Here is a 15,762-nt window from a genome sequence, read left to right as displayed (position 1 = left end):
AGACTTTGGCTCTTATTACACGTGACGAACACGGTGGAGACGATTCTGATCATGAGACGCAATACATGGCTCCTGAAGATGCTGACAGGTATGAATGTTTAGTTGCTCAACGTGTTTTGAGTGTTCAGGTTACACAAGCTGAGCAAAATCAGAGGCATAATTTGTTCCATACAAAGGGAGTTGTGAAGGAACGTTCTGTTTGCTTGATCATAGATGGAGGGAGCTGCAATAACTTGGCTAGCATGGAGATGGTGGAGAAGCTATCTCTCACCACAAGACCACATCCACATCCTTACTACATCCAATGGTTCAACAACGGCGGCAAGGTTAAGGTAACACGTACTGTTCGTGTGCATTTTAGTATCTCTACATATGCTGATTATGTTGATTGTGATGTGGTACCTATGCAAGCATGTTCCTTATTACTTGGTAGACCATGGCAATTTGATAAAAATTCTGTACACCATGGTAGAAACAATCAGTATACTCTTGTTCATAACGATAAAAATATTACTTTGCTTCCTATGACTCCCGATTCCATTTTGAAAGATGATATTAATAGAGCTAATAAAGCAAAACAGGAGACAAATAAGAGTGAAAATCAGATTGTGGCAAAAGAATTTGAGCACCACATGAAGCCTAATAATAAACCATCTACTGTTGTTTCTGAAATTAAATTGAAAAGTGCATGTTTACTTGCCACCAAATCTGATATTGATGAGCTAGATTTCAGCACATCTGTTTGCTATGCTTTTGTGTGCAAAGAGGCATTATTTTCATTCGAGGACGTGCCTTCCTCTTTGCCCCCTGCTGTCACTAACATTTTGCAGGAGTTCGCTGACGTCTTTCCACAAGACGTGCCACCGGGATTACCACCTATTCGAGGGATTGAGCATCAAATTGACTTAATTCCCGGTGCTTCGCTACCCAACCGTGCACCATACCGTACCAATCCAGAGGAGACGAAGGAGATTATGCGTCAAGTACAAGAACTGCTCGACAAAGGTTATATACGCGAATCCCTTACTCCTTGTGCTGTTCCTATCATTTTAGTGCCGAAAAAGGATGGTACGTCGCGTATGTGCGTTGATTGTAGAGGCATTAATAATATTACTATTCGTTATCGTCATCCTATTCCTAGGCTAGATGGTATGCTTGATGAATTGAGTGGCTCTACAATATTCTCCAAAGTTGATTTGCGTAGTGGATACCATCAAATTCGTATGAAATTGGGTGATGAATGGAAAACAACATTTAAAATTAAGTTTGGATTATATGAGTGGTTAGTCATGCCTTTTGGGTTAACTAATGCACCTAGTACTTTCATAAGGTTAATGAACGAAGTTTTACGTGCTTTCATTGGACGATTTGTGGTAGTTTACTTTGATGACATATTGATTTATAGCAAATCTTTGGAGGAACATTTGGAACATTTGCGTGCTGTTTTTATTGCTCTACGTGATGCACGTTTGTTTGGAAACCTTGGAAAGTGCACCTTTTGCACCGACCGAGTATCTTTTCTTGGCTATGTTGTTACTCCACGGGGAATTGAAGTTGATAAAGCCAAGATTGAAGCTATTGAGAGTTGGCCGCAGCCCAAAACGGTCACACAAGTGAGGAGTTTCCTTGGCCTCGCTGGTTTCTATAGGCGTTTTGCGAGAGATTTTAGCACCATTGCTGCACCTCTCAACGAGCTTACAAAGAAGGATGTGCCTTTTGTTTGGGGTACCGCACAGGAAGAAGCCTTCACGGTATTGAAAGATAAGTTGATACATGCTCCTTTACTCCAACTTCCTAATTTCAATAAGACTTTTGAGCTTGAATGTGATGCTAGTGGAATTGGATTAGGAGGTGTGTTATTACAAGATGGAAAACCTGTTGCATACTTTTCTGAAAAATTGAGTGGGCCTAGTCTGAACTATTCTACTTATGATAAAGAATTATATGCTCTTGTTCGGACCTTAGAAACATGGCAACATTATTTATGGCCCAAGGAATTTGTTATACATTCTGATCATGAATCTTTGAAACACATTAAAAGTCAAGCAAAACTGAACCGTAGACATGCTAAATGGGTTGAATTCATTGAGACTTTCCCTTATGTCATTAAACACAAGAAGGGTAAAGAAAATGTTATTGCTGATGCCTTGTCTCGTCGTTATACTATGCTTTCACAACTTGACTTTAAAATATTTGGTTTGGAGACCATCAAAGATCAATATGTTCATGATGCTGAATTTAAAGATGTATTGCAGAATTGTAAGGAAGGGAGAACTTGGAACAAGTTCGTTCTTAACGATGGATTTGTGTTTCGTGCTAACAAGCTATGCATTCCAGCTAGCTCCGTTCGTCTTTTGTTGTTGCAGGAGGCGCATGGAGGAGGATTAATGGGACACTTTGGCGTCAAGAAGACGGAGGATATACTTGCTACACATTTCTTTTGGCCAAAGATGAGACGGGATGTTGAGCGTTTTGTTGCTCGCTGTACTACATGTCAAAGAGCTAAGTCACGACTCAATCCTCATGGTTTATATATGCCTTTGCCAGTACCTAGTGTTCCTTGGGAGGATATATCTATGGACTTTGTTTTAGGTTTACCTCGAACAAAGAAGGGGAGGGATAGCATATTTGTTGTCGTGGATAGGTTCTCGAAAATGGCACACTTTATACCATGTCATAAAAGCGATGATGCTGTTAATGTTGCTGATTTGTTCTTTCGTGAAATTATTCGCTTACATGGTGTGCCAAATACTGATAGAGGCTAAGGTGTCCCGATGTTTCGATGAGATGGTGGCTATCGTTTTCTGTGGGAGTCGACCTTGACGATCCGACTACGAACGTGCGAGACGTCGCGCCTTAGCAATCGCTAAACCAACTTCTGATAGAGGCAAAGGTGTCCCGATGTTTCGATGAGATGGTGGCTATCGTTTTCTGTGGGAGTCGACCTTGACGATCCGACTACGAACGTGCGAGACGTCGCGCCTTAGCAATCGCTAAACCAACTTCCGAGGGGTTATTGACCACGCCGGAGCACGATCAACCTGACCACGAGGGCCTGTTTCCTGCGAGCAAACGAAGAACAAGCAAGAAGCTGAGATTGCAATCTGGATATTGCGAATATAAGATGAAAGCTTTATTGATCAAGGTGGGGTTCTGTGACGTCTTGGTCTGGTCGTTGGACACAAACGAAGTACGCGAAGTTGCAGCTATGGCGAACTTTTAATCTAAACAAAACCCAAGTCTAAACGACGCCCTAAGGGCTGTATATATGGAGGAAGAGAGGGTAATTTCGTGGCCCTTGAGGGTGGGGTCCGAAACCAACCCTAACTCTTGTTTCCCCACACATACGGACTCTAAAAATAGCCTATACTTAAGTATTTCGAAATTACATGGGCCTGGCCCATTAATAAGGTGACGCAGCACCTAGAATAGCCTATGGACGAATATTATGAAGTGGCATCTTGTATATTTCGTCCATGGCTTCATGCACTCCTTATGGCGGCTTCAAAGTCCTGAAATCATCACTTGTAACTCCGTTCTTGATCCCCTTGCGCATGCCATCAACTCCATTCGTGTTCTTGCTCCAATGTTCATCCTTCTCCAAGCTAGGACCTTCATTTGTAAGCAAAACAAATGTATCCAATTTAGGCAGCATCATAATCTCATGAACATTAGAATCATTACCAAGAAACGAAAGTACCTGGTAATTTAATTGGCGTGCGCGAGCTCTAGTAATTGGTCCAGTATATGTAACAGTAGGGGCTGTGGGTGTAACAATGGTATTGATGTCCTCATCATCCTCCCCTTCTTGAAATGAAGTCGTGCTCGACGGAAGCTCATCTTCCTCACCCAAATAAGGCTTCAAATCTGCAGTGTTAAAAGTGGGACTAACCCCAAAATCTGCAGGTAGCTCAAGTTTATATGCATTATCATTTATTTTCTCTAAAACCTTAAAAGGACCATCAGCACGTGGCATTAGCTTTGATTTGCGCAGATTAGGAAATCTATCTTTACGCAAATGTAACCAAACAAGATCGCCAGGTGCAAACACAACATGTTTTCTACCCTTATCTCCAGCAAGTTTATATTTAGCATTCATACGCTCAATGTTTTCCTTAGTTAACTCATGCATTTTTAAAATCAATTCAGAACGTTCTTTAGCATCAAAATTAACCTTCTCCGAAGATGGAAGAGGCAACAAATCAATAGGTGCACGAGGTAGGAAACCATACACAATTTCAAAAGGGCACATCTTAGTAGTAGAATGCAATGAACGATTATAAGCAAATTCAATATGAGGCAAGCATTCTTCCCACATTTTCTTGTTATTCTTCAAAACAGCCCTAAGCATAGTAGACAATGTTCTATTGACTACTTCAGTTTGTCCATCAGTTTGGGGGTGACAAGTAGTACTAAAAAGCAGCTTAGTCCCCAACTTAGCCCATAAACATCTCCAAAAGTGGCTAAGAAATTTAGTATCACGATCTGAAACAATAGTATTTGGCACACCATGTAAGCGAATAATTTCACGAAAGAACAAATCAGCAACATTAACAGCATCATCGCTTTTATGACATGGTATAAAGTGTGCCATTTTCGAGAACCTATCCACGACAACAAATATGCTATCCCTCCCCTTCTTTGTTCGAGGTAAACCTAAAACAAAGTCCATAGATATATCCTCCCAAGGAACACTAGGTACAGGCAAAGGCATATATAAACCATGAGGATTGAGTCGTGACTTAGCTCTTTGACATGTAGTGCAGCGAGCAACAAAACGCTCAACATCCCGTCTCATCTTTGGCCAAAAGAAATGTGTAGCAAGTATATCCTCCGTCTTCTTGACGCCAAAGTGTCCCATTAATCCTCCTCCATGCGCCTCCTGCAACAACAAAACACGAACGGAGCTAGCTGGAATGCATAGCTTGTTAGCACGAAACACAAATCCATCGTTAAGAACGAACTTGTTCCAAGTTCTCCCTTCCTTACAATTCTGCAATACATCTTTAAATTCAGCATCATTAACATAGTGATCCTTGATGGTCTCCAAACCAAATATTTTAAAGTCAAGTTGTGAAAGCATAGTATAACGACGAGACAAGGCATCAGCAATAACATTTTCTTTACCCTTCTTGTGTTTAATGACATAAGGGAAAGTCTCAATGAATTCAACCCATTTAGCATGTCTACGGTTCAGTTTTGCTTGACTTTTAATGTGTTTCAAAGATTCATGATCAGAATGTATAACAAATTCCTTGGGCCATAAATAATGTTGCCATGTTTCTAAGGTCCGAACAAGAGCATATAATTCTTTATCATAAGTAGAATAGTTCAGACTAGGCCCACTCAATTTTTCAGAAAAGTATGCAACAGGTTTTCCATCTTGTAATAACACACCTCCTAATCCAATTCCACTAGCATCACATTCAAGCTCAAAAGTCTTATTGAAATTAGGAAGTTGGAGTAAAGGAGCATGTGTTAACTTATCTTTCAATACCGTGAAGGCTTCTTCCTGTGCGGTACCCCAAACAAAAGGTACATCCTTCTTTGTAAGCTCGTTGAGAGGTGCAGCAATGGTGCTGAAATCTCTCACAAAACGCCTATAGAAACCAGCGAGGCCAAGGAAACTCCTCACTTGTGTGACCGTTTTGGGCTGCGGCCAACTCTCAATAGCTTCAATCTTGGCTTTATCAACTTCAATTCCCTGTGGAGTAACAACATAGCCAAGAAAAGATACTTGGTCGGTGCAAAAGGTGCACTTTCCAAGGTTACCAAACAAACGTGCATCACGTAGAGCAATAAAAACAGCACGTAAATGTTCCAAATGGTCCTCCAAAGATTTGCTATAAATCAATATGTCATCAAAGTAAACTACCACAAATCGTCCAATGAAGGCACGTAAAACTTCGTTCATTAACCTCATGAAAGTACTAGGTGCATTAGTTAACCCAAAAGGCATGACTAACCACTCATATAATCCAAACTTAGTTTTAAATGCTGTTTTCCATTCATCTCCCAATTTCATACGAATTTGATGGTAACCACTACGCAAATCAACTTTGGAGAATATTGTAGAGCCACTCAATTCATCAAGCATATCATCTAGCCTAGGAATAGGATGACGATAACGAATAGTAATATTATTAATGCCTCTACAATCAACGCACATACGCGACGTACCATCCTTTTTCGGCACTAAAATGATAGGAACAGCACAAGGACTAAGGGATTCGCGTATATAACCTTTGTCGAGCAGTTCTTGTACTTGACGCATAATCTCCTTCGTCTCCTCTGGATTGGTACGGTATGGTGCACGGTTGGGTAATGATGCACCGGGAATTAAGTCAATTTGATGCTCAATCCCGCGAATAGGTGGTAATCCCGGTGGCACGTCTTGTGGAAAGACGTCGGCGAACTCCTGCAAAATGTTAGTGACAGCAGGAGGCAAAGAGGAAGGCGCGTCCTCGAATGAAAATAATGCCTCTTTGCACACAAAAGCATAGCAAACAGATTTGCTAAAATCTAGATCATCAATATCAGATTTGGTGGCAAGTAAACATGCACTTTTCAATTTAATTTCAGAAGCAACACTAGATTGTTTATTATTATTAGGCTGCATTTGTTGCTCAAATTCTTTTGCCACAATCTGATTTTCACTCTTAGTTTTCTCCTGTTTTGCTTTATTAGCTCTATTAATATCATCTTTCAAAATGGAATCAGGAGTCATAGGAAGCAAAGTAATATTTTTATCCTTATGAACAAGAGTATACTGATTGTTTCTACCATGGTGAATAGAATTTTTATCAAATTGCCATGGTCTACCAAGTAATAAGGAACATGCTTGCATAGGTACCACATCACAATCAACATAATCAGCATATGTAGAGATACTAAAATGCACACGAACAGTACGTGTTACCTTAACCTTGCCGCTATTGTTGAACCATTGGATGTAGTAAGGATGTGGATGTGGTCTTGTGGTGAGAGATAGCTTCTCCACCATCTCGATGCTAGCCAAGTTGTTGCAACTCCCTCCATCTATGATCACGCGAACAGAACGTTCCTTCACAACTCCCTTTGTATGGAACAAATTATGCCTCTGATTTTGCTCAGCTTGTGTAACCTGCACACTCAAAACACGTTGAGCAACTAAACATTCATACCTGTCAGCATCTTCAGGAGCCATGTATTGCGTCTCATGATCAGAATCGTCTCCACCGTGTTCGTCACGTGTAATAAGAGCCAAAGTCTCCTCATCATAGTCACTAGCGGACTCATACCCACCATCCTCAGTAACAATCATCACACGCTTAGATGGGCATTCTCTCGCATAATGACCTCCACCCTTGCAACGTCGACAAATAATATCATGTGTCTGCCCTGTTGATGCCATGGATGAAGAAGAGCTCTTTGCAGGCCCAGAAGGTGTGCGCTTGGCAGATAGTGGTGATTGTGCCTGCTTTATTGTATCACGGTTGGAGGTGGCAGCCGACGGAGGCGCCGGTGAAGCAGAACGTGTGGAAGTAGATGATGCACGTGGTGTCCATGAAGAAGGTCGACCTGCAGAAAAGTTAGTCCGCGCCAATGCCTGTCGATCCTGCACTTCACGTTCAGCTTTACAAGCAAGATGGAATAAACGAGTGATATTAGTATACTCCTTATACTCTAGAATCGTCTGAATCTCTCTATTTAATCCACCCATAAAACGTGCAAGCATAGCTTCATTCTCCTCAACAATACCACATCTAATCATGCCAGTTTGTAATTCCTGATAATATTCTTCTACAGAATTTTTTCCCTGTCTTAAGCGCTGCAATTTTTGAAGTAATTCACGTTGATAATATGGTGGAACCCAACGAGTACGCATAGCAGTTTTCAAAGCAGCCCAAGTAGCAGGAATGGGATATAATCTACAATGCTCAGACCACCAAACACATGCAAAACTAGTGAATGCACAAACAGCAGCAGGAACACGTCTCTCCTCGGGATATTGTAAACATGTAAATCGTTGTTCAGTTTCTAACTCCCAAGTAAGATATATATCAGGAACATATCTACCCTCAAATGGTGGAATATTCAATTTTAGTTTAGGGAGATGGTCATGATCTCGTACCTGAGGGTGAGCCCTACCATTGCCATTATTTGCATGTGGACGACCTGATGGTTGCTGTGCTGGTGGTGGCACGTAGTTCTGATTTTGATCAACCTCATCCTCGTAATCGCCAGCAAAATCATCCTCCTCCGCATCAGCAGCAGGAGCCACAGAAGTAGCAACAGCAGCACCAACAGTTTGGCCAGGTGCAAGAGGGAGACGGCTCGCTCGGCGGAGGGCTGTTTCACGATGTGTAGGTAGTCGTCGTTGTTGTTGTTGTAGAGGTGCGTTAGGTGCAGCCGGTGGTGGTGGTGGAAGACGCGCGAGCAATTCATTAAACCTGTCATCGAGCTTTGTTTCGAACGTCTTCTCCATGTCATCTATCTTCTCCATGGCCTCTTCAAATCTGTTTAGCACATCCTGCACCTGTCCATTCATCATTTGCTGAAATTTATCATGCAACTCCTGATTCGTCATGTTCTCCCAGTCAGTCTCGTCGGCTTGTGATCCTGCCATGGTTAGCAACAATAGAAAACACACAAGAATATGATCCTACAGAATACTAACAAGAGGTGGTGGTGGCGGGTGTCACAAATCCGTCAAGCAAATCTCAAATTCTTACCAGTTCTTACCCAGCAGCAGGCGGTGATCGGCAACCGTTGTAGTCAAAACTCTCAAAAGCTTGGATAGAGCGATTGCCAGGGAGAGTCAAACGCACGACGTAGAGGTATGTGGAGCTGGGAAGGCTTATAGTATGGTAGCAAAAAGGGTCAGCAATAATCAATTCAGAGATGCAAAGTTGAATAAACGCTCAACGACGGTACTGTGCTGGTCCTAGGCTAGACCGTGCTAGAGACGCGAGCCTAGAACACTAACAAAATCACGGCGCTGCACGTAAATAAGGGAAAAGCACACTCTGGAACTTTTTTTTTTTTCGCTTTTTTTTTTTTGCGCTCCTCTTTTTTTTTTTTTTTGCGCTCCTCTTTTTTTTTTTGCGCTCCTCTTTTTTTTTTTTTGCGAAAAATTACTATAATGGCGAGTGTCTCAAAACTCTTCCCACGTCAAACTGATAGGATGGGCACGAAAATTTTTTTTCCACTTTTTTTTTTCGGAAATCAGGGCAGCGACGACGAAAAAGTGCGACAAAAAATCACTATGATGGCACGTGGCTCAAAAGACTCAGAAAAGCCTAAAAATAGGATAGGGAAAAAAAATTTTGCCCGAGAAATTTTTTTTTTTTTTTCCGAGACCTACGCAGGCAAGGAAACACGAATCGGAATTGAGATTGATCTCAAGAACAAACCTAATATGAGAAGAACTCGGATTGGTGGTGGATATATGGTGGTGGTATATGGCAGCGGTGGTGGTATATGGTAGCGGTGGTGGTATGTGGTATATGGATAAGGATTCAGAGCGGTGGCGGATAAGCAAAAGTGGTAGATGGGCGATGATGATGGTGCGGCGGCGGCGTGACAACTTATGACCAGAACTCGAAACTCTAAAAGACTAGACTCTAAGACCAGCAACTTGACACGACGATGCAACCGCAAATTCAACAAAGCAAAAACCCTAAAAAGATTATGCAAAGGCTCAGATTGGTTCGGATATGATGAACTAACCCTAATTTTTTTTGTGTGGCTTTTTCGTGGACTGTAGGTATGAAGAACAGACTCGATCTAATCTACGAAAAACTGTAAAATCTCACCGAGCAACCTGGAAATCTGATACCACTTGATAGAGGCAAAGGTGTCCCGATGTTTCGATGAGATGGTGGCTATCGTTTTCTGTGGGAGTCGACCTTGACGATCCGACTACGAACGTGCGAGACGTCGCGCCTTAGCAATCGCTAAACCAACTTACGAGGGGTTATTGACCACGCCGGAGCACGATCAACCTGACCACGAGGGCCTGTTTCCTGCGAGCAAACGAAGAACAAGCAAGAAACTGAGATTGCAATCTGGATATTGCGAATATAAGATGAAAGCTTTATTGATCAAGGTGGGGTTCTGTGACGTCTTGGTCTGGTCGTTGGACACAAACGAAGTACGCGAAGTTGCAGCTATGGCGAACTTTTAATCTAAACAAAACCCAAGTCTAAACGACGCCCTAAGGGCTGTATATATGGAGGAAGAGAGGGTAATTTCGTGGCCCTTGAGGGTGGGGTCCGAAACCAACCCTAACTCTTGTTTCCCCACACATACGGACTCTAAAAATAGCCTATACTTAAGTATTTCGAAATTACATGGGCCTGGCCCATTAATAAGGTGACGCAGCACCTAGAATAGCCTATGGACGAATATTATGAAGTGGCATCTTGTATATTTCGTCCATGGCTTCATGCACTCCTTATGGCGGCTTCAAAGTCCTGAAATCATCACTTGTAACTCCGTTCTTGATCCCCTTGCGCATGCCATCAACTCCATTCGTGTTCTTGCTCCAATGTTCATCCTTCTCCAAGCTAGGACCTTCATTTGTAAGCAAAACAAATGTATCCAATTTAGGCAGCATCATAATCTCATGAACATTAGAATCATTACCAAGAAACGAAAGTACCTGGTAATTTAATTGGCGTGCGCGAGCTCTAGTAATTGGTCCAGTATATGTAACAGTAGGGGCTGTGGGTGTAACAATGGTATTGATGTCCTCATCAAATACTATTGTTTCAGATCGTGATACTAAATTTCTTAGCCACTTTTGGAGATGTTTATGGGCTAAGTTGGGGACTAAGATGCTTTTTAGTACTACTTGTCACCCCCAAACTGATGGACAAACTGAAGTAGTCAATAGAACATTGTCTACTATGCTTAGGGCTGTTTTGAAGAATAACAAGAAAATGTGGGAAGAATGCTTGCCTCATATTGAATTTGCTTATAATCGCTCGTTGCATTCTACTACTAAGATGTGCCCTTTTGAAATTGTGTATGGTTTCCTACCTCGTGCACCTATTGATTTGTTGCCTCTTCCATCTTTAGAGAAGGTTAATTTTGATGCTAAAGAACGCTCTGAATTGATTTTAAAAATTCATGAGTTAACTAAGGAAAACATTGAGCGTATGAATGCTAAATATAAACTTGCTGGAGATAAGGGTAGAAAACATGTTGTGTTTGCGCCTGGAGATCTTGTTTGGTTACATTTGCGTAAATATAGATTTCCTAATCTGCGCAAATCAAAGCTAATGCCACGTGCTGATGGTCCTTTTAAGGTGTTAGAGAAAATAAATGATAATGCATATAAACTTGAGCTACCTGTAGATTTTGGGGTTAGTCCCACTTTTAACATTGCAGATTTGAAGCCTTATTTGGGTGAGGAAGATGCGCTTCCGTCGAGGACGACTTCATTTCAAGAAGGGGAGGATGATGAGGACATCAATACCATTGTTACACCCACAGCCCCTACTGTTACATATACTGGACCAATTACTAGAGCTCGCGCACGCCAATTAAATTACCAGGTACTTTCATTTCTTGGTAATGATTCTAATGTTCATGAGATTATGATGCTGCCTAAATTGGATACATTTGTTTTGCTTACAAATGAAGGGCCTAGCTTGGAGAAGGATGAACATTGGAGCAAGAACACGCCTGGAGTTGATGGCATGCACAAGGGGATCAAGAACGGAGTTACAAGTGATGATTTCAGGACTTTGAAGCCGCCATAAGGAGTGCATGAAGCCTTGGACGAAATATACAAGATGCCACTTCATAATATTCGTCCATAGGCTATTCTAGGTGCTGCGCCACCTTATTAATGGGCCAGGCCCATGTAATTTCGAAATACTTAAGTATAGGCTATTTTTAGAGTCCGTATGTGTGGGGAAACAAGAGTTAGGGTTGGTTTCGGACCCCACCCTCAAGGGCCACGAAATTCCCCCCTTTTCCTCCATATATACAGCCCTTAGGGCGTCGTTTAGACTTTGGGTTTTGTTTAGATTAAAAGTTCGCCATAGCTGCAACTTCGCGTACTTCGTTTGTGTCCAACGACCAGACCAAGACGTCACAGAACCCCACCTTGATCAATTAAGCTTTCATCTTATATTCGCAATATCCCGATTGCAATCTCAGTTTCTTGCTTGTTCTTCGTTTGCTCGCAGGAAACAGACCCTCGTGGTCAGGTTGATCGTGCTCCGGCGTGGTCAATAACCCTCGGAAGTTGGTTTAGCGATTACTAATGCGCGACGTCTCGCACGTTCGTAGTCGGATCGTCAAGGTCGACTCCCACAAAAAATGATAGCCACCATCTCATCGAAACATCGGGACACCTTAGCCCCTATCAGAGGGGCCCACAAGGGTGGGGGCGCACTCTGCATCCTTGTGGCCGCCTCGTGGCTTCTCTGACTTGCACTCCAAGTCCTCTGGATGTCTTCTGGTTCAAGAAAAATCATCGCGAAAGTTTTATTCCATTCGGACTCCGTTTGGTATTCGTTTTCTATGAAACTCTAAAACAAGGAAAAAACAGGAACTGGCACTGGGCTCTAGGTTAATAGGTTAGTCCCAAAATAATATAAAATAGCGTATTAAAGCATATAAAACATCCAAAACAGATAATATAATAGCATGGAACAATAAAACATTACAGATACGTTGGAGATGTATCAAGCAACCCCAAGCTTAATTCCTGCTCGTCCTTGAGTAGGTAAATGATAAAAACAGAATTTTATCCATGTAATTCGTTGATTGTGGCATGAATGTTCAGATCAGTATGATTCAAAACAAAGTTTAATATTTACATAAAAATAAAAATACTTCAAGCATACTAAGAAGGCAATTATGTCTTGTCAAAATAACATGGCCAAAGAAAGCTTATCCCTACAAAATCATATATTCTGGCTATACTCCATCTTCGTCACAGAAAATATTTAAATCATGTACAACCCCAATGACAAGCCAAGCAAATGTTTCAGAATTTTAATGTTCTGAAACTTTTTCAACTTTCACGCAATACATGAGCATGAGCCATGGACATAGCACTATAGGTGGAATAGACGGTGGTTGTGGAGAAGACAAAAAGAAGGAGATAGTCTCACATCAACTAAGTATATCAACGGGCTATGGAGATGCCCATCAATAGATATCAAAGTGAGTAGGGATCACTAGTGCAGAATCGGGCTTTAGCACCGGTTCGTAAGGGCCTTTAGTGTCGGTTCTATAACCGGCACTGAAGTGCCACCACGTGGCACGAGCCAGGCCTCGGGTGTGGGTAGATCATTAGTACCAGTTGGTAGCACCAACCGGTACTAAATGTTTGGGGGGTTTTGGTTTTATTTTTTATTTTTCATTTAATTTTGTGTTTTCAATTTAATTTAGTGATTGTTTTACATTATAATGAGTTGTTAAATCATTAGGTGAAAGTACTGAAGATTAGTTTCGACTGGATGCATGTGGATCCTCGCAGCTAAGTGATCAAGGTAATATGGATATGGCATATATTTGATGACTTAGCTAGGATCCATCCAGTTGAAACTAATCTGCAGTTTCTTTCATAAATGATATAATAACTCATCATCATCATCATATTATTATTATAAAAACTCTTGCATCATATCGTCACCAACAGTATATACTAGCTAGCTAAAAATCATCATAGTCGTCATTACCACTATTTAATCATCATAGTCATTACCTCTATCTAATCACCACCAACACTAGCTTAAAGAAGAAACATTCACTTGTACCAGAAGCAAAGATATCATCGAGTTCAATATGGTCATGATATTATAAGCGCTCATAACACCACAAAAGCAAATCACTCTTTGAGATTAAGTTCAGGACGAAGAACACAGACATGAGAGGACAAGTACTAAGAGCATGAACTAGCTAATCACTCCTGCTGCTCTCTCTCAGGTAGCATAGAACATGTATAGCTCTCCTGATTCATCAAATTGGATCATGCAGATGACTGTCTCCTAATCATGGGTTGCGCTTCTAATTGCTGCCCCCTAGTACTTCTCTACGATCGTTAACAATTTTGCTCCAATCTTTCACTATTAAGCATTCCTCACTTTTAGAAATCCTGAATGCACTCATGTGCAATGTAGGATGTCTTGGCCGTAAGCTAACCATTGACATGAGACCTTTAGTCTCGATCCACTGAGGCACAACTGTCATTGGGAGTCCCTGTTGAAGAACATCGTATAGTAATATACTTAGCAATGAAAGTTTAGCTTGAAAAATAATGTATGCAAAAGATGCACTGAGGAAAAATAGTAAAAATCATACCATCTTTCCTAAATAGATGTGACTGTAGTTCAATACGATCACTATTGGTCGCACGTTCTGAGTACTAAGATTTTCAAATTCAGGAAAATAATTTCTCTTGACAGCATCAAGATCCTCAAGCCATTAAACATAATGACATGTCTCGTAGTTTAGTTCAGCTCCGGGACAGTGGACGGTCCTGTCTACCAAGCGCTGGACATGTTTGCTTGAATGGAAATAAGCTGTCAATAGAAATTACTTGTCAACTATTTTTGAATAAACAATATCGAAGACATAAATATGGTTGAGAAACTCAGATAATGGTAACCATATGTGATAACCATACCAGGCTCAAATGCATAAGCCTTGCATAGTGCTTGCCAAGTTTTGCATTCAAAATATGTGTATGTGTCTGCATTGTATAATTTGACGTTGAAGGTATAACCATGCTCGGTCTTCAAGTAAACTTTCTTTACCTCCATAGTTTTGTTAGGACTGAAACCTATCTTATCCAAGAAAAAAATTCTTGCATGGCAGGGGATACGCTAGTAGAATAGTGAAAATTTAAAATTCTAATTTAAAGCAAATGAAGCATAAGTCATGCTTAATTACGAAGAAAGACTTGTCGTTGTGACTAACTGTATCCACTTCGAAGTTCTCATCCAGCTTGATGCTGAAGCGCCTATCATCAACTAGAAAATTTCTGTCGCACAGGCTGCGCTGGTCTTCGCAGTATTCGCACATAATGAAATCATGCTCGTCGTCAGACGACATTCCTATGTTCATAGGTGAAACATTAAACACTTATTAGTTCTATTAATTCAACTAGTTCAACTAATTAATTCAACTAAGCACTTACCAAAAATATACCTAAATAAAGTAGCTCAACTAATTCGACTAATTCAACTAACTAGTTCAACTAATTAATTCAACTAAACTAGTTCTATTAATTTTCTTACCAAAAATAAAGTAGCTAGTTCTATATAATAAAATTTTAATTAGATGATCAAATCTCATATAACTAAATTAAATATATATCTAACATATAATTTCTATCTAATTCATCTAACATTTGACATTAATATCTAACATATGTTCATATATAGGTGAAACATTAAACACTTACAAGTTCTATTAATTCAACTAAATAAACTAGTTCTATTAATTCAACTAATTCAACTAAGCATTTAATAAAAATAAACTAATTCTATTAATTTTCTTACTAAAATATATAAAGTAGCTAGTTCTCTATATAGTAATATTTTAATTAGATCATCAAATCTCATATACCTAAATTTTCTTACTAAAAATAAACTAGTTCTATTAATTCAACTAGTTCAACTAAGCAATTACTAAAAATAAACTAGTTCTATTAATTCAATTGACATTAATATCTAGCTAATTCATCTAACAATTGAAATTAATATTTAACTTTTCTATCTAATTCATCTAACATTCGACATTAATCTAACATTC

Source organism: Triticum urartu, chromosome 7A, assembly GCF_056163025.1.
Source record: "Triticum urartu cultivar PI428250 chromosome 7A, HENAU_Tu73, whole genome shotgun sequence".
NCBI classification, from domain to species: Eukaryota; Viridiplantae; Streptophyta; class Magnoliopsida; order Poales; family Poaceae; genus Triticum; species Triticum urartu.
The sequence above is the reverse complement of the archived record's forward strand: the minus strand, read 5'-3'. Positions refer to the sequence as shown.